Source organism: Xiphophorus hellerii, chromosome 7, assembly GCF_003331165.1.
Source record: "Xiphophorus hellerii strain 12219 chromosome 7, Xiphophorus_hellerii-4.1, whole genome shotgun sequence".
Taxonomy (NCBI): domain Eukaryota; kingdom Metazoa; phylum Chordata; class Actinopteri; order Cyprinodontiformes; family Poeciliidae; genus Xiphophorus; species Xiphophorus hellerii.
In genome coordinates, this window is record NC_045678.1 from 21,453,907 (window position 1) to 21,474,052 (window position 20,146).

At 36.9% G+C, this 20,146-nt stretch overlaps 1 protein-coding gene across 1 annotated transcript in view; it reads right to left on the reverse strand.

The window, feature by feature from the left end:
- Positions 1-20,146, reverse strand: part of map2 (microtubule-associated protein 2) — an 81,662-nt gene that overhangs the window by 38,243 nt on the left and 23,273 nt on the right. Inside the window, exons 2-3 of the mRNA XM_032568157.1 lie at positions 19,389-19,441; positions 6,976-7,105 (exon numbers count right to left, since the gene is read on the reverse strand). The gene's annotated coding sequence lies outside the window, so the exon portion shown is untranslated. The remainder of the gene's footprint in view (positions 1-6,975; positions 7,106-19,388; positions 19,442-20,146) is intronic.

Sequence of the window (20,146 nt, forward strand, 5' to 3'; positions counted from 1 at the left end):
TGTTTAAAAAATCATTTATAATTAAACCCTGCTAGATGTGTTTCCTGAGAGGAATAACCATGTAAGCAATCACAATCCTGGGCAGTTGTGATTGCTTTAATTTGTATCTCAGGAAATAAATGTTGTGAAATAATCCGATTTTACTGCTTATTATATTTCTTGAAAGGCTTGATTCAGTTAATTTCAATTCAATTTATTGTTTGTCAATGAGAATAAATGGGTAATTGAGAGGGTTTAAATCTCTACGGAGACAGTAATGGCAGAGGTTAGCAAAAAATGTTGAGAAGATTAAACTTAGAAAGAAATGCTGAGGACTCCCCAACTGCAAGGCTCCATATTTAGTTTGAGGTCCATCCAAAAAGTCCTAACTCCCAACCAGGGTCATTTCCAGGGTCGTACTGTGGGAACTTCCTTTTTGTATCCTTTTCTTTGATTGTGCAAGTCAATCATCTCTTCAGTAACATGCAATCTGTTTATGCAATCTCTGTACGAAAATTACTGTAAAACAGTTTTGAATTGTTGATACCCAAAATTCCTACCACTCCAGGAAACGCGGTACCACCATGGGGAGCAGGATGATTCAAGCCGATATAGAACATCAATAATGATAAAACCTCAGTTGATTTGTAAAACTCTGCACATGCTGACAAGCTTTACAAAGGTGTATTTTTTCCTGTCGTTGAGTACATGTGTCATCTCCATAGTTCCTTGTATGCCATGTCTTATCTGTTTGCCATTGCATCCATGGAAAATCCACATTTGAAAAGCACTTCATAGATTGGAAGAGGTATAAAATACAGACTTTAGGATGCTGTTCTGGTGCTCTGAATGTGTGCCGTCTGTCTGGTGATGAAGGTCACTTTGAGCTCTGGCTAATTTCCAGATGCACTAAGATCACTGTGAATGGTGGCCAGGATCAGAGTGTGAGTGGGGGAGGAGAGAAAGCACATTGATCTGGTTTTCTGAAAACCAGCAGAGCTCTGCACAAGATATTTTGCATACAATATGGTTTACAGTTTGTAATAAAGTAAGAGAATCATAAGGAAGCAAAATCTGATACAAAACAGCAGAAACCGGTATAGCACATCACAATTCTGGTCACAACAAAAAACATTGTTTTCTTATAATTTTAAAATAAAAACTAGGCTGCAATACAGAGGTATTTTATTGATACTGAAAAAAACAGAAGGAGAAAAAAAAAACATTTTTTTTTCTCAGTACAGGTGCATCTCTATAATTTAAAAAAGCATATAAATAATAAAAAAAGGTAAAAATTCATTACATCAATGAAAAAAGACTGACTTGTGTTTATTTTAAAGATTATAGTTCACTTCTAATAAACACTCAAGATTCAGTTTCTCCAAAATTTGAATTACTGCAAGACATTACAACTATATTGCATTTTTAATTCACATGTAATATAAAAAAAGACATGAAACGTGAGTTTAAAGGATGCACATGTAGACAACTGATCATACAAACCATGAAAGAAAAAGTATAACAAAGTCAAGATTCAGAACATGCAGTCTCCTATATGACTGAGGCTATGTAAGATGCTAATGTGATAGTTTTTCCAGTAGACATCAGGTTGGTTGTAACTGGCAGAAAGCCAACGGCACTTGGCCAGATGGGTTGGTTGATGCAGATAGGTGGTTTGTCTATACTTGGGAAAAATGGAGATGATTTATGAACCAATGAGCGGATTTGGGCCCTACTTTTTCTGCTTTAGAATACTTATTCAGACTTATGAACTGAACACCAGCTGAGGCATTTATTTCAATATAGTCTCTCTACAAAATTGTCTTTCAAGGTTTGTAGTATTGGACAAAAGACAGGTGTTGAACTTGCTGAAGTTCTCTAGCAGTGATTTTAGATTTCTCTTTTATCTCTCATTATTTTGCTATTTTACGTGGTAGCAAAATAAACTTAGGGCCTCATCCAGGATTCTTTTGAATGGTTCCTGTAGCTTTATAGGTAACAGACATTGCTGTGACTGTAGAAATGGCTTTAAGCGAGAAGCCATTTTGAATGACTTCTGAAAATCAACGGAAGTCACTTGAACTCTGATGTCAGTTTTTAACAAGTTTCCAGTTGGAAATGGACCAAGATGTTATGTTTAAATTTCAACTTAGAATGTTGAAGATCTCTGATCATTTCCCAACTAATGTCCAATATAGCTGCCAGGCATATAAAACACATATTTAACATATATAACTATGTGTAATCAATCTGTAAAACACATCAATTTAAGTTTTAAAATTGAATTTCTGAAATAGATTAGCTTTTATATAACATTCTAATTGACTGAGATGCATTTCACATAAATACGATGCAATTTCATTGCCTCACATTCCCATAAAGACATTATCTCATTGGTTGCCCCAATATTATCAAGTCCCTGGGCTGCAGTACAAGGGAGACCTGCGAACACGTTTTATCCAGTGAAGCACAATTCATGCAAAAACAACAGAACTGCTGTCAAAAGAAGATACATTGCAGACACACCATTAAAAGTGCAGTCTAGACAAAACATGCACAGCATGTTTTCCATCATGCCCACTGCCTCAAAATAGAAATGGGCAGCCCATTTGGAGGGAGAATCTGAAAAAATATATATATATTTGATTTGGTTTGCATTTGTCACCTCTCAGAGGAACTCAGTAAAGTAGAAATCAAGTGTTTTGAAGTGCTAAAGTAAAAAGTCTATCTTTGTGATCACAGTTAATAAAAGTTTAAAACACTGTCAACTTTTCATACTTGAAGTTCAACTGTAATATTAATTTAATTTAATAACTAAAGCTGTAAAATCCTTCAAAAAGAAAAAAAGGCTATTGTTACAGATGTAGTTTGTATTCTATTGCCAATTTTACAAACATTTACATAAATTATCTTTGATCAACAAACTATCAGTAGACTAATCACATGCTGTTTGTCCTTTTATAACATCTCTTCAATATAATTATAGCAATTAGTAAAGCTAATTCTAATGGTGACATTATGCAGCTGTCAAAGGGTCCCTTAGGATTATTATGCAAGCTGAATTTTCTGGCAGTTCATTTCCAGGGATTTTGAAACTATTTTCTGTCGTGTCTGTGCAGCACAGACACAAAAAGAGTGTCCATCATCAAGAGATGAAGTTGATAAATTGTCAGCCTTGCTAGAATATCTTGCTAGACGATTTTCCAGACAATGTAACGACTGAGCTGATAAAGAAATCAATTTTTCATGTACATCAATCTTATTTGCTTCCTTCTCTTCCCGAGCACTTAGAGAGCTTCTTCCCACCTGTTATTTCTTCCTCATCCTCACCTGCCTCCTCCTCCTACCACCTTTGTTCCGCCTACTCACTCCTCCACCTTTCATCGGGCTTCAGCACTCTCATAACTGCGCTCTCCGTTGCCTCATCTCCCTCCTACGAGCTGAGCACTTTACATGCTGCCATCTCGCTGAATGTGTGTGCGCGCGTGTTGGCGTGTGTGTGTCTGGGTGTCCACGCGCATGCACGTCACACAGATGCTGCATTGCAGGGCTCTCTTCTGAGGCCCCTATCGCTGCAGGAGTCAGAGAGGCAAGGGATACAAGTTATTGTGCCTTGGAGTGTAACTGTGAATGTGCTCATGCACAATTTTATAAAGGAATGCTTCAGGTTTGTTACTGTATATGAGCACTTAGTGTCTATAAGGAACTAGCACGAATATATTAAATTATAATGCCTTGGGAAAATGTTTTTATTCCTTCATTTTCACACTGTGACAACCACAAACCTGTATGATTTCATGCAAAAGCCCATCCCAGCATCCTAGTCCAGTCCTTCAGAGCTTCTATCCTACAGCTCTCCAACACACCTGGATGAAATAAATGGCTCATTGCCAGGCCTCTGCAGAGCTGAATGACATGCTGATGAGGAAATTCAGTCATTTTATCCAAGTGTATCAGAAGAGGGATATATCCAACAGTTGCAGGATAATAGCTATAAGAGTGGACTTGGCACCCCTGTGATAGGCTAACAAAGTAAATGTAAAGTAAAAGGTATAGTGACCCTTGGCACCCCTGATCTAAATTTTACTGTGGCTCTGGTTGTGTTTATGGATATTGCTCAGCTGGAAGGTGAAACTCTTCCAGGCGTTTACAGTCTCACAAATGTCCTTCCATTATGGGCCTTTGTTTAGCTCAATGCATCTTTCTGTCAACTGTAGCCAGCCTCCCTATACCTGCTAAAGATAAAGAGCCTGAAGTACAGCGCCGCCAGCACCTTGTTTTAGCATGAGGTTTGTTTAGGGTGATGTGCCATATTAGCAGTTTTTCTAAAAGATTTCAGCATGTTTTACAATCAGAGAATATTTAATGTTTATAAGTGAGGCTTTGTGTTTATGGAATAAATACATGTGCTGACAGCTAAAATCTGAGTTTCAAAAAGGTTAATGTTTTTTTTAAAGATTCATATAAACTACAATTATTTAATATTCACTTCATGGGGTGGTAAAGATATGATAGCTTGTCCTTATTTGACAAGTAGTCATGATAAATCATAACACTCATGCTTTGTTTTCTTCAAGAATATTTTTTAAAATCCTAGGCTACTTTATAATTGAAAAAAATTAGCTTATCACTGAATTATGCTAATCAGTAATTTTCATCCTGGTGACTTCTTAACTGGTCTCTCTCAAAATGTGTGAAAATGGTAAATATACAATTTTTTACATTACCTGGAATAAACAACTCACCCTTTTAAGACTTTTCTATACACTGTCAGTTTGTGAGAGCAATTTTTTTTCTGCAGCTGTAAGTAAAATGCAAATGCTGCTTCAGCAAATTTACATCCAAGAAATAAATGAATGTTGACATAAAGTGGTAAAACTTTTAAAGCAGTAATAAAGTGCACCTCTGAGCAATCTATCTAATCCAGTAATATGCCTAATCTAGAGATATCCTTTTTCTTTAAAATTTACCAAATTAATTTAGTACTGGTTGGCACGTTCACAACCATTGCCTTGTAACAAAAGGTCAAACCCCAGCCTACAGAATTTTTCCTGCATGGAGATGCATGTTCTCTCCCTGCATGCATGAATTCTCAAGTACTCTAAAGCAATCCAAAAAGGATTTTAATACCTAAGCTCTCTGTTGCCCAAATATAAACAAACAGAGAGGATGAGGAAGAGTAAACAAAGATAGACTTTAGAGGGACTTGGACCATATTTTCCCAGATGGAACAGATTCTTAAAACAAATTTCCCACCTAAGATTAAACCCAGTTTATCCAGAATGAAATTAACACACAAGCATGCATGCACACACACTGAGAATTGTTTCTCATTCATATTTATCTTCTATTGCAATTTTCATTACATGATGGCAACATTTGGTTTTACTTCCTTAATTAATTCTTTCGTATCTAATTAGATTAAATATAGTATTAGTTATACCTGGCTTTTTAAATCCAGGTAACAAGTAAATGTTTAAATTTACTTGTCAAGTAAATTTAAACATTTACTTGACATGTACCAAAACTATTAAATGATTTGACAGTAATAAAATGTACATTGCCTTGCAAAATTACCAGTTTCTAAGGTTTGTGTCAATGGCAAAGAGATTTATGTGAGAAAGTTATAAGTCATGTTTGAGGTATGACAAGTAAGGCACTTTGGTCAAAAGAGAGCAAATTTTGAGGGTCTTTTTGGTTTACAAGCAAAATACTATAGGTGTTGGAAAACTAACACTGTACATCTATCTAAATGCACCCAATGGTGAAAACTAGTGAAATTTCCTGAACAAAAATAAATGGATCATTTCTGAGAGAAAACTTTTTGAGACTTTGGGATCTCTGTCAAGACTTTCCTAACAGACATAGCTTAGGTTTTTTTGACATTTAAAAATTGACAAAAATGTCAGTGTGCAAATGTGCAAAGCTGCTAAAGACATATCCCAAAATACCTGCAACTGTAACTGCAGTAAAAGATGGTTCTACAAAGTTTTGACGAAAGGAGACTGAAGGCAAATGCTGGCCATCATTTCATATTTTCATTTATAAAACAAAATGAATCATTGTCATCCTATATCACTCCACAAAAAATAAAGGTAAAAACAAAAAAGTTTGTGTTGAAATGTGACCAAATGTACAGAGTTTAAGAGAATTACACACGTTACACGGGCAGGGAAATCTTTCTACACCATGCAACTATATTTAAGTTGTCAGTTGAAAAATCTTGATGTTTTTATTTTTGGCACAAAAAAAGTCCACCTGACTGTTTTAACTATTTGTTTTACCATTTGACTTGACCGCAAAATGTTGTATCAAATGTAAACCATGCTGTTTCGTTCATTAATAAAACTTTGTAATAATCTGAATCATCATTTTGTATTTTGTGAATAATAGAAAGAAACCCATGTCTACAGATCCTCATTCAGCAGCCAATCTTCAAGAATCCGATCCAACCTGCATACCTGCTGTCATTCTACAGGTTCACAAAACATATAAGTCATGAGAGCGTGACTGTTTTTCAGTGGGTCTTGGTGTTGATTGTCTCACTAAAGCAGCTCTCCTCTTCCCACTCAGTACCCGCTTCCCACTCATAGCTCCCAGCAGCCTGCACTCACATGTACATCCACCCACACAGCCATTTCATCTGTGGAGGTAGCAGCCATTCTTTCTGTCTTTGTTTCTCTTTCTCTCACTTTAAATGTTACTTTTTTCCCACTCTGACAGATATTCATCACATCTCAGTGCTTCAGGACAGATAAATGTGAGTCTGAGCAGAATTAGTTTGATGCAGTAAAATGGTTTTAGCTGGTGTTGACTTTTTAATTGTGCTGCACAAATTCCACATTGCTGCCAGCATGATGAGATGTGAAGCACCATTTCTGTCACGATATTGTACCGAGAGTAATCAATAAACTGATTTCATTTTTGGTGAAAATGCTAATTGATTGTGACTGTAAAGAGAGTTGGCTATGTGTCCATATGAGGTTGAGTTCTTACCTCTTTATGTGGTCAGGAACTTTGGAGGATGAGTCAAGAAGAATCCAAGGAATCTCTGTTGCCCCAAAATGTCACAATGTGGGAACTGAGGTTCTCGAAAAAGCCAAGTGATAAATATTCCAAGTTGGACCTGTTAATAATGACAAAAGAAAAAACAAACACTTTTTTTCCAATTTCAAGATCATGTCAGTCTCCAACTCAAGTTTCAAGTCTCAAAACGTTTTCTCATTAAGTGCATGTCATCTAGGCTACACTACACTGTGATGTGTAAAAAAATAATCCATCTAAAAATGTTTAGAAAGATTCTACCTTTAAATTTTAAGTGAACTCAGTCATAGTTTGAGTTTTGATAAAAATCATTATGGGATAAACCCACTTCTTTTATTTATACTTTACTTTTTTAAACTAGTTACAGTGTTTAAAAAAGTTCTATAAAGTTATGTTCCTTTAGTTTTTAGATAAAAATGGCACAAAGTTTTCCTCTCTTTGAAATGGAAAAGACAAAAGAACATGACGTTAACCTAAGACAGATGTACAAACAGTCACAGCAATAAAGTGATTTCCCACAAACGCCACAAAACAAAGATTCCTCACTAATTTGGAAACCCCATATTTAACTTAATGACTCTGCATTATTCATGGTGTTGTGCATCATTGCTGCCGCCCGCCCGCTTCTCTACTGCTTTTCAGTGCCTACACCACCCCAAAATCCAACATAAACTCTGAGGTCAGATTCTCTTGATGTCCAAGGGTTAAGATGCTCATTGTGTTGTGACCGTGTTTCCCAGTCCTGGTTCTCAAGGCACACTGCCCTGCATGTTTTAGATGTGTCTGCATTTTTAAACACAAAGTAACCTGTGGCAAACCAGGCTGGACAAGGAAGTTAATCTGTCACCATGCAAACAGTGAGGAAAACAGTGATCCAAAAGTCACAGTTCAAGAACTTCAGCAGTTTTCATATTTGATTTTGTTTTTCCAAAAGCTGAAAAGCTTTCTACATGTTCTGAGTGGGTGTGCCAATAAATATGGACGGTACTGTGTATATAGTAACCAAGACAACATAGATACAAACCTGGAATCATTAAATCCTTTGACGCACTCAGTTAGGAGACTAAGTTATTGTTCAGACTATTTTGAGTTATTTAATAACAGCGTAATTTTATGTGACTCTAATGTCTTACTCATAAAGTATTGCCTCTCAGCTACTTAAAATTGGACTCAAACTTCTGCACTTCTGATTTCATGCTTTGATTTGCAAATATTTCCTTTAAAAAAGAAACAGCATACAACTAATAGACTGATATGAACATGTTCTCCACTCTCATATTCACAGATATCAGTACATCAGTGACATTATAAAATGTACTGCATGATAGATCTTTATTAGCATAGACTTTACATTCTGATGAGCGTTGCTGAGGGAGTCAGCATTGCCAAGAGCCTTTTCTTCCATATATTAGAAAATGTCTCTTAATGTTCTCATATCACTGGATAAATGGGTGTTCTGAAGGATAAATGAAAGGAAGATATGGTTGGACGCACTGGATGGTAATAGAGTTAATTTATAAACGTGCAAAAGAAGCTTTATGCTCAAGTCTGAACTAAACTAACCCTTTTTTTAAATGGCCACTAATTTTACTGAGATATAGGAATATTTAAAGTGCTGAAAAGTTCAGTTTTGAACATAAATGCAAGTTTTGAAATTCATGTAGCTTTGATGTTCTTTGATGTTCAAGACTGTGATGAAGTGAAAGTGAAACAGCATGTCAGAAAAAATATTTCTGCTTGATGAAAAAAAAACAACATTGCAGAATTTTTGAAGAAGAAAACCCAAGAGTAAAATTGCAGACCAAATTTGAGGCAATGTTTCTTCCAATTTGAATGAAACTTTTTATCCACAAAAATTTCCACTGAGTAGTTTTCCTACAAAAACACTCACTTCAAAGTAACTTTTTGATCAGTAAACATTTCTGGCCTAGTAACAGATGAGGTCTAAACTGTGACCTCCCCATCATTTGTAAATTAAATATGCAGTCAATGCTTTTGTCCAAGGCTGCACAGTTGACAGTCTGACAGTTTCAGTATGACAAGTGTAACAATGACTGTCAGGTTTTTCACAGTTAGCAACAACTTCCTCCACTATTTTTTCCATATATGAGCACCCTTCACACATAATAGGAGTTATGAATTGACTGAAAGGAAACCAGTGCCAGCCTACAGCTCAGAGATGCAAATAATCACAGGAAAGACAGATTTTTTTTTTTTTTGTTATTGCTTCAGCTCTAGATCAGCTGAGGGTCACTTGTGAGTCACACATTAGACAGAGGCCTTGGACAGGGCTTTATTTCCTGTGGCTTGCTGCCCACACAGCATGCACTACCCCAGGAGACAACATACCGTAGACAACTTATGACACTTCATCTATCACCTCATAACTACATTTTTAGTTACTTTTATAACATTTCTAAGATGGCAGAGTGGCCTCACTGTGGACATAAAAAACTATCAGAAACTTACAGAAAAAATCTGTCAAATACTAGCCAGAAACAGCTTTAAATCACATGTTATAGTGATTTAAAGCAGCGCCTGTGAACTCTCATCCTCAGTCAGTCATTCACTGCCATCCTCAGCATGCATGCTGAGGGTGGCAATCATCAAGCTACTGGATAATAGCCACAGCTACCCTTAGGGACACTGACAGAGGCGAGGTTGCCATGCCATCTGACCACCACCAGCAGCACAGATGAAGTGTCTTGCCCAAGGACACGGCAGAGGTGGACAGAGTGGAAATCGAACACGAAACCCACCGCATGACCACTGTCACCACTATCAATTATATCTGGATATGTGGAAAATATTTTTTTTCCTGCAGTCTCATGTCTTTTGTAAATGCTTCCTGAAGTACTCAGTTTTCAATGGTATGACTCAGACAGCTATTTTAAATCTTTTTCCCATTGCACAAAACCCCAGCTTTTCTGAATAATAACAATAAGTCATCCCCTGCTGTACAAAGTGTGGGACCAAGAACAAAATAAACATCTGCTAATATCCTCCATCGTAACAAAGGAAATACATACTTTTTATGCAACATGCGGTTGAGTCTTTTGTTGTTGTTTTTTATTTAAATTTCCCACTTTTGCCTATTTATAAGGATGGCCCTTACCAGAGGGCCGCTTTTCATTGGCTGATGCCCATTCTACGTGGTCACGTGCGTGGCCGTCTCACAAACACACTTAGCTTCCCGTTAGCTAAGTACAGCATAATGGCAGAACTGATACAACTTCTACACCTTGAAGCCTGTCTGCTACACAGTCTTACGTTAGCTAAACAGATCAATATTAAATGTGTGCTGTATCTGACATACACTAAAGATTTTATTTGAGCAGAAAAGGCTTTGGACTAAACTGTTACTCGTGTTAGCCACGCTAGCACCAAGTACAGCTAGTCAGTCAACCATCGCTGTGTTCAGGGAAGCGCTGATTAATAATCGAGAAATAAATATCAAGCCTGGAAACTTGATATCGTAACGGACTGAATGTTGTGTTTTTAACGTAATCTTTGCTCGTCTTGCGGGGAGCAGGCGGTTGCCACGGTAACAGGTGTGATTAAACTACAGAGAAAGAGAGTAAAAAGGTAGGAATGGTTTTGAGTTGATCGCCTGTTCGGGTTATTTTACCTTTGTTTACCTTTGCTGTGGCGCATTACAGCCGCTGTAGTTTCTAAACGTTGGACTAATTACCTCGTTTGTTTGTGAGTTTACGTCATTCACAACAAACATCAAATAGAACAAATATATTTCATAAAATTTTAACAAACAAATGGCTTCTACCGCGATAATTATGTGAAATTAAATTAATTATATCCCAGCTTCAGAAGATTTGTCTTTACCTTTACAGAGCTCTTTGGTTCCTCCTATCAGTCTGTAGCTTCTCATATTGACGTCATCAAACCAAATTTCAGATCTACCATAACTGACTGACACCTGCTGGCCTCAGGTTTGCAACCAGCTTGTGACTGAGAAACCAGTAACCTCCTCCCAGATGATGACATGAACTTGTTAGTTCCTCTGTCCATTGTAGTAGCTGATATATTGTGAAAATCCGGTAGCAATGATGCACTAATCCAGTCATGTTTACATAGAAACAACGCGCCGCGAGGCTTTGCTTGTGAGACTTGCGGTCACGTGGGTCGGTTGTGGGCGGAGCTTGGTAAGGTCCATTACAATGCTGGGCTTTACATTTTTTAGTTATCTGTCAACATGCTGTCTTTCTGATCAATCCTAAAATGCACCAAAAATGTTTTTATAACCGACATATAAAATAGTCTTTGTTAGAAAAACCTCCACACTAAACATATTTTACTGATGCAGAAAGCTGTATTTTTATTTGGTCCTAATGTTGGGGCTTTGACTTTCAAACTAACCATTCTTGATTGATAACTCCAAAATTACTTCCAATTAGAAATGAATGGGAAATTACCACAATATATGTCATTATTGGAGAAAAGTATTCCTGTTATAAAAATAACAATTCGTTTAACATTAAAAAGCTCTACTTTATGATGTTTCCAAACCCCAAAATTGGCTGGGCTGGTTGCATGCCGTTTGAACTATTTTTGTGTTAAAACAGCAAAATATTAAATTATCTAGAAGTCAGCTATTTAATAAATGGTTTCATTCTTAAAGCAATATTTGTGTTTGTGGGGTCCTGAATGTTATAGTAATTTTTGAATAATTTTTATCATCACTTTTATGGTTATCATAATAAATAAATCACAGTAATATAATTTAAGCCCTTAATCGCCCATCACAATTTCTTACAAATATGCAATAGGAGATTGCAATTAAATTTAAAAAATGCATTTAATATCATTCTTTAACCACGATGCATTTTTACAACTCACTAGGCACAATAAAGGTTTTATATCTACCATTTAGGATTCTCTTCATACTTATGGCCAGAGTGGCAATGCTGTATTTCTCTTATGCAACACACAAACACACAGAGATGTGACCCTGAATATACACACATCCTGATTAAGCACACGAACAGAGAAAGTGCTTTGTTGTGTCTCCTGAGACTGCACATCTTGCAGTCACCTGTCAGCCCTCATTTAATGTAGTCTGTAAAGGTGGCACATGTGTGTGTGCGTGTGCGTGCATGTTTGTCGATGTCTTTCTAGTGATCAAGCTCTGCTTGCTGTGAAAATGCAGCCGCCTCATGTTTTGTGAATGAATCTACACAGAGAGGTATTTTGTGCTGATCTCTTGATGACTGTGAGAAAATAAAGTTTTAGATTATTCAGTACTATGAAAGTAGCTTATATAGAATATTTTATGTGAGAATCGTGTATTAATTATTAATGAATATGTGCTCTTGGACTATGGCCTTCACCTCCACCTATATGATACTGCAGTTTAAAGTTATCTATCTTTAGACTGCAGTCACATTCAGAGAAATATAACCATTTTGAACATTCTGCAGGGTTATCAAATTTTCACAATTTCTTCTTAGCTACTTCAAATCTGTAAGTTTTGAATAGTATTGAATGGATTACTATGAAGTTTAGCAATAATTCTAAGTAACCCGGTTTGGATTGACCTTGACTTTTCCTTCTGGGGCTGACATTTAGGTTTTTAGTCGCACATTGCTCCAGTCACTGGAAGAATTGCTGTGATGTTTGTTTGGTCGATTGATTTCACCCTTAGGGTGATCTGCTTTGACATTTCACCCAGTGCCAAACCTAGGTCAACATTACAACTGTTCAAAACTTTGTGTATAACGACAAGCACAAAGCATACATTGCTAGGTTCATTGCTAACTATCTGGGCATGTTAGTCAAAGGAAAGTTTCCAGTGTCCCTGATAGCATGGCATTATACTGTTTGCCATTGGTCACCTGTTAAATACAATACAAACATTCATGGAGAGCCTTGCTCAGTATGTGGTAACCCAAGTTTTTACAACATTCTACTCTGGACTGTCCAATTAAATTTACTAATTCTATTATTTTAAAGCTGTATGAAGTGTGTGCTTCCTCTTTGCCTCAAATGTATCATCCATTTTCTCAATAAACCCCATCAGCCAATCAAATTCCTATAAAACTGTTAGATAGCTTAATGTTTCAATTCAAATTGTGCACATATTGAACTTCACTTTGAACATGCTTGATCATTGGTGGGACACTTGAATGGCATTGTTAAATTAAAAGTCGTAATAACATGAATGAGGGAAATGCCAATAAGAAGATAAAATGAAGTAAGATGTGAAAGCTACCAAATGATTCTTAAAATATTTTTTACCGTATTGAACAAAAGAAAAAAACCTTCAAATTAATTGTGGATATGAAATAAGTTTACTAGTAGAGTTCTTTCAAAAGGCAAACTGAGTGAATTTTAGCTTCTCAAGGGTTAACTTTAGTTAAGTAAAGGTGAGTTAGTTTAGTTAAATAAAACTGATTAATTTTAGTTGTTCTTACTATGTGGGCAGAGTTGATTATGTTAACATGTTTATTTATTTGTATCTACATGTCACAAACAAAAACCAGCATCCTTTATCTGAACAGACCCATTTATATTTGAAATGCTCAAAAAGCAGTTTTTCAGTATGACCCATTAGGTCAAAGACAAAAGCTCATCTCAAACAACAATGCCTTTACAAAAAAATAAATAAAAGTCATACGAAACATCATATTATGGAATGTTGCTCAAAAGACAAACAAGCAGCTACATTTGGCAATATAGTATATTTTGCATACATGTTTAAATGTTTGATATGCATGCCACAATAAAGAAAAGGTGGGGGGGCAAACCATGCAGATGAGAGATTGGAGAAAAGAGAGAACCAGGAAGGAAACATGGACAATAAAAGAGTCTAGCCTGAGGAGTGGGGGGAGTCTGGACCATTACATCACTGCTGCAGTGGCTGACAAACATCCCTTTTTCCCTTTTTCCCTCCCCGTCTCTCTCTCCCTCTCTTTCTCTGTGTGTGTCCTTAGACACCACCAGTGAATAACATTTACAGTGCTGTGAAAATGGGTAGGACCCTGCAAATATTTCCTCCATTTTTTTTTTTTTTTTTTTTGCTGTTTTGTCACACTTTAATGTTTCACATGAAACAAATTTTAATACTGAATATCTTGGGTTCAGCCAAGATAATTTGGTTACCCCCCAAATAGTTTCCACTGATGATTTCATTCATTAAGGGAAAAAAGCTGTACAAGCAGGTGAACATTCTCTGACAGAATATTCTGGTAGAGAGCAACATTTTTGATTCCATCGATTATGAGTAGCCACCCAGGACTTGAGGAAGTGAAAAGCAGACCCAAACCCTCAATCTACCACCACCTGCACCATGTTTGACTGTCGGTATAACTGTCTCTTTCTGAAATGCTGTGTTAGTTTTAGGTCAGATGTTAGATGATCTACAACTGAGAAATTGTTGAGTTTTTGTGTTGGCAGTCCACAAAATAGATTCCTTAAAGTCTTATGGACGTTAGGGAATATCATCAGGATATTTTTCTGTAAATGGATCAGCAGTGGTTTATTTCTTGGAACACTCCCATGCATTCCATTGTTACAGAGTGTTTTTTATTGCTAAATCTTGGACACTGTCATCACCTTTTGGTTGACTTTGGTCTCTCCTGGGAAGGTTCATCACTGCTGTATGTTTTCTCCAAATATGGATTATTTGAATCATTTTTGTTTCACTGTAGTCCAAAAGCATTAGAAATTTCTTACCTGAATTTGAACATTTCTTTTGCAAACTAATAGATGGCAGTGACTTTGCTTTTCTACTGTTTTTTAAATATTTTTAGATGATGGTTGCTTTTTAAGATCTTTCAAAAATCATAGAACTTCTATTTAAAAGATGTATTACATTGCTAGGTCAGGTAATTATCAGGCCTTGGTTTGGCTTGTGAAATTGAGATCATCTTTAATCATAGCTAATTCATGATTTTAAAATGGGAAGAATTTATTTTTCACAGGGTCCACTTGGTTTTCATAGCTTTTCTGCCTGAATGAATGAAACCAACAACTATGTTTGGTGACCTGAAACATTTAAGCATGGCATAAAAACAAAAACAGAAAAAAATCTATAAGAAGCAAATATCTTCCAAATATCATCCATTTACTGTGAGTATTGATAAGTGTGACCAAGAACTAATATGGCAGCTTTTCTGCATTTTATTTAATGTTTATTATGTAGGAAAACATCAGGAAAAGAAAAGGCTTAACATTGTTCATCTTTTTATATTTGAATAATGCCTAAAACATATTGTAAAGGGTTCAAACAAAGTAGCTGTAGCATAATCTTCAAGACCCTCGTCAATAATCACACGGAAAGGTGATTATCCTTTTAAAAGTAATAGTTTAAGAGTAAAAGATTATCCAGAACTATCATCGTCATGGTAACACCCAAAATATAAGCTATTGTAAAAACAAACCACATTCTTCTTCATTCAGTCTCACATTACTCAGAGATGACAGAAAGATAAATTGTTTGCACATTTCACCCATAATTTTATCCAGCAGTTTCTGTTTTGTTTTTCTCCTCCTCCCTCCAGTGTTTTTGTTTTATTTGTCTGTCTCTCCCCATCATTGCACTTTCAGATGTGGCAGATGCCTGACATCTACCTGACCCACCAGATCTTTATCTGACTTAACACTGAGCAATAAATCTTCCCAGGCTTTTTCTGACAATCTGCCAGATTGTTGAATTTAACAATAAGATACCATCAGCCTCCCTTCCTGCCTTCCTTGCTGCACCACCATTTTTGTCTTTATAATAATTAAGATACAGTATCAAGAGTGCAGCAGACCAAGGTCAGGACCATTTGGCTTTCAGGTTCAGCACCCAGCTTGTTTGATGGAGGGTGAGGAGAAAAGGAGGGTTTAAACAAAGAGGAAAAGGTCAAATAGACCTGCTGGGAAATGCCACAAACGTTTTTCCTCCATGAAGACAGTAGGGAAAAGAGACATGGGAAAGTTTTCACATCAATTACTCTCATTGCGTTTGAATTGTGCAAGAAAAATGGCTGCTAGACTGAAGGCATCTGAATGACCAATATTAGTTTTAGAATCAGAGATTTTTTGAGGAATAAAACACACATGGTCATATTTAGACTTTGAAAAAAGAACTAAGAATTAAGGAAAGACACAATCAATGATAAGAAAGCTGCTTCAAGTTAAAACTATGAATTTTACCAATTTATAGCATTCTTGTAGATATACCATAAATGTCAATCAGCTTCCCATCAAACAACAATCAGCAGGCAAGGTTAAAAAGATGGCTGGAAGCAAGAGTTGCACTTTTGACTGTTTCAGATCAAAATTAAGCTCATCAGTTCTCTAGCATGGGCAACACGCAAACTCTGGTCCACCTAAGGGTGAGCATCGCTCCACTTGCAAGTGATCCTTTAGCCAATTGTAGGGAATGCAAACAAAGACAGGAAGTTATCCTGCTCCACTCGTCTCATGTCCAGAGCAACATGATGGACAGCTCCCTGTTTTGCCCGCCACTCGTATTGGGTAGGACCCAGTATGAAAACAACAATTAAGTTTGAAGATAAAACAAGAAATTGCAAAATTCCATACATGTCGTGTTGTTGCCAATTTTTTTTCTTGAATTATTTGTTGTCATGCATGTTTTCCCTCCCAGTCTGTGCTGCTGAATGTGTGGCAACTGCATGTCCATGTAGGTTGGTTCACATTTAAAAGTGCAGCATTAAAGTAAACCAAACCATATGAAGGTGAATTGTGTTTATTAGACCTGCTCAACATCCATCAATTAATTTAGTTGTTGAGTAAATTCAGTTTTGTGGTTTGCTGTAAATATGAAAAGTACTTCACCATAATGGTGACAGTTTCAAGTAGAACAACATAACTTTGACGTTTTTAAGTATCTGTTTTCTCCATGAAAAAAACTTTGTGTCTGGCAGCCCTGCATGTTAGTTAAGAGTAAGCAGTTTAGTCTGTTATGGGTTTTGCACATTCATTACTCCTCTTTGTCTTCCTGCAACAGATGAATGAACATTAAATAAACCCTAATTACATTTCTTCACAATTTTGCTCATTTTGTTCCTATCAAGTCCCATATGGACTGACACTTGCTCTCAGTTGCTCACTTCATCTTCCATAGCTGTCCTCAAGATTTACCCCAGTGTGCTATTTTTGTCCCGAGAAGAAACAAAAGTAACTTTCACTTGGAGCTGAAAACAGAATATGGTTAAACCACAATAGTTAGACTCTGGGTAGCCCTGCAGTTTAGCTTCAAATAGCAATTTACAGTGGTAAGTTAGCCTAGTTTAGAACTTGCAATCTGTTGACACCACTCAAGGGATCATGAGCAACATCAGAGGTACACATAAAACAGCTTCGAGAACCATGACTGTAGATCTTTGTTTTCTTTCAGCGCTTGGCACAGCTTAACTCAGGTTGCTGCCGACATCAAATAAAAACAACATCAAGATCTCAATCCTGAGTAAATTAAAGCCTCTGACATACCTATGGTAGTATTAGGAAATGTTTTTTTGTGATCCAAGTGCTTATGTCGGTGTTAAAATAATGACATTTAATTTCGATATCTGTAGCAATAAGAATATTTTGAATACTTTGCAAGGTGTATTTACTAAATGCTGACTTGAAGGGGGTGAATATTTATGCAATCAATTTTTGACATTGACATTTAAGGGATTTTTTTTTTTCTCTGTTTTTGGTACAGAAAGCCTGTAAATGTTGATTGTGACTGCATAAGCAGGGAATCCTCTAGTTTCCAAAATAAAAACACACACTGAATATACAAATATCAAATTTGATTTGAATACCTGTAGGCCTGTCGCGATAAACGGTAAATCAATTAATCGTACGATAAATTAAAACTATCGACGTCATTTTAATTATCGGCATTATCGTCGCTTCTGGCCTTTTTTTCTTTCTGTTGATGACACTGAACGAAAAAAGGCTCAACTCCGGTGCTCTCCACTGACTCCTCCCTTCCTCATTTCCTTAGTGTAAAGCCCAGCGCACACGACACGATCTTAGAACTGTCGGCCGATTGTCGGCCCATTTTCAAAACCTGACAGACCACACATTAGCCGACAGAAATCCTAGATACAGTATAGCAGTTCGATAACAGTTCGATCGGGTTCGGTCCTGCCGTGTGGTGTCCAACAATGGGCACAAAATAATGGCTACAAGTCCAGTTAACTAATTTTAAAACTAAATTTTAAAATCAATGCTTTACTACAATCTACCTGCAATGCATGTGGCTAGTGTCAGCGTAAAGTCCTGACTGAATGAAAATCATTATAACCTATTTACGTCACGTTAACGAAGAACAGCTGAAAAGTTACCGGGTTTATCAACTGCGGTAGCAATTTCGCTCCAACTCCTCCCCTTGTCATTTCTATATTCTTTGCATGTTGAATAAACATTAATGTTGTTTCCACATATCATCTCCAATGTCCGCTGGACTTCGTGTTGCGCTGTTTCAGCTGTTTGGGATTCCCCGACGTAATTTCCCCTCAGAAAGCACAGAGGGGAATCCGCGCTTTCTGATTGGCTACCTGTCACATTCAACAGGCTGCCTTAACGCTCCCAATCGGGGAAAACCCCTGATTTAGATCGGAGCGGCTACAACGATCTACCATAACACACCACACAATCTTAGAAAGATCAACGTTCTAAGATTGTTGTAAGGGGAAAAAATAGGAGCAAAAAATCATGTAGTGTGAACTATTGATTTTCTATTGATGTGCCCATTTTCTCTATTTAAATCTAATTATTACTGAAGGGCAACATAATATACAGACTTCATAATCTGCACTCTTTTGGTTGAATGCAGTATTTATTTCCACTTTGGCTTTATGTTGTTTAGTTTTTTTTTTTCAAGTGAGTTTTTTGTTGATGGAGACAGAGAATCCATTTTATTTTTGTTTTTGGTTGTTTTGTTTATTTTGTTTATCAGTTCCAGTGTTTAGTGTTCTTTTGAAAATAAAGTGTATCTATCTTTGGCAGGAAATCCCATGCATTATTACGTCATTTCCATTAAATCAGTGTAAAAAGGGCTTCAAACAATATTATCGTTTATCGCAATAATTTTTGAGACAATTAATCGTTGAGCAAAATTTGCTATCGTGACAGGCCTAAATACCTGAAAACTTTTGTTTTCAAGTATTCAAATGGACATTGGCATTTCAAGGTGACTGAGACAGGGAAGGAAACAGGTGTGACTCGAGAGAGTTGTATGTTTTCTTCTGCTGCTGGTTCTGAACTGAGACAACAACTGAATCAATATGAAGATGGGCACACATAGTGATGCAGCATCTTTGCAGCAGCATCCAAGGGCATATGTAGTGAGGAGAAATAGGAGAAACAGTAGACCAAAAAAGAGAGGCAGAGGTTTTAAAGCTCACCTGGCTAGTTTAAGTGATGTCCGTGTCTCGGCAGAGAGGATAACATCCGAGACCTAAGAGAACAAACAGGGATAAAGGCGGGAAACAGCCGTGAGGGGGGAGAAAAAACAGGAGAGAGAGAGAGATTAGACTTGGTTGGAAGTACTTTGGGAGTGCAGTTTAAGGTGACAATTCAGTAAACACACACACACATACACACACGCCAGGCAATTTGATGAAAAAGAAGTAGCTGTAGATGCACAGGTGAGAGAAAAAAGGTGAGCAGAGGTTCATGTGGGAGGGTAAGACCAACGCTTGTTTGAATTCAACCAAGGAGTGAAAAGGAGTCGTGTTCTGGCTGGGAACAGGACACAAAAGAAGAAAGGGATGATGTGACAGTAGGCAAGAGAAGCTTCTCAGCGAGAGTGGGTGTTTGCGTCTGTTAAAGCCACATGTGCAGCATTCATTCGACTGCAGCCACAGTGACAAAAAAGGCCTCCTCACTTTCCCGCTACCCTCCTTTCTCACACACAGTGAAGTTGCTTATGAAAGCATGAGAACGACATGCTTCATTTATAAAAACACACAGATGAAAATGAGAGCAGATACAACATAAGTGGCTTTAGTTTAACTCCCATTGGTCAGATTTAATGGAAAATGAAGGCTGTGGTTGTGTAGAGGCAAGAGGGGTGTCACAAATCTAAAAAGTCTGGATATCAGAAATCACCATAAAGTTACCATTTCACTCATTTTTTCCAGTTAGGCTAAGTATTTCTACT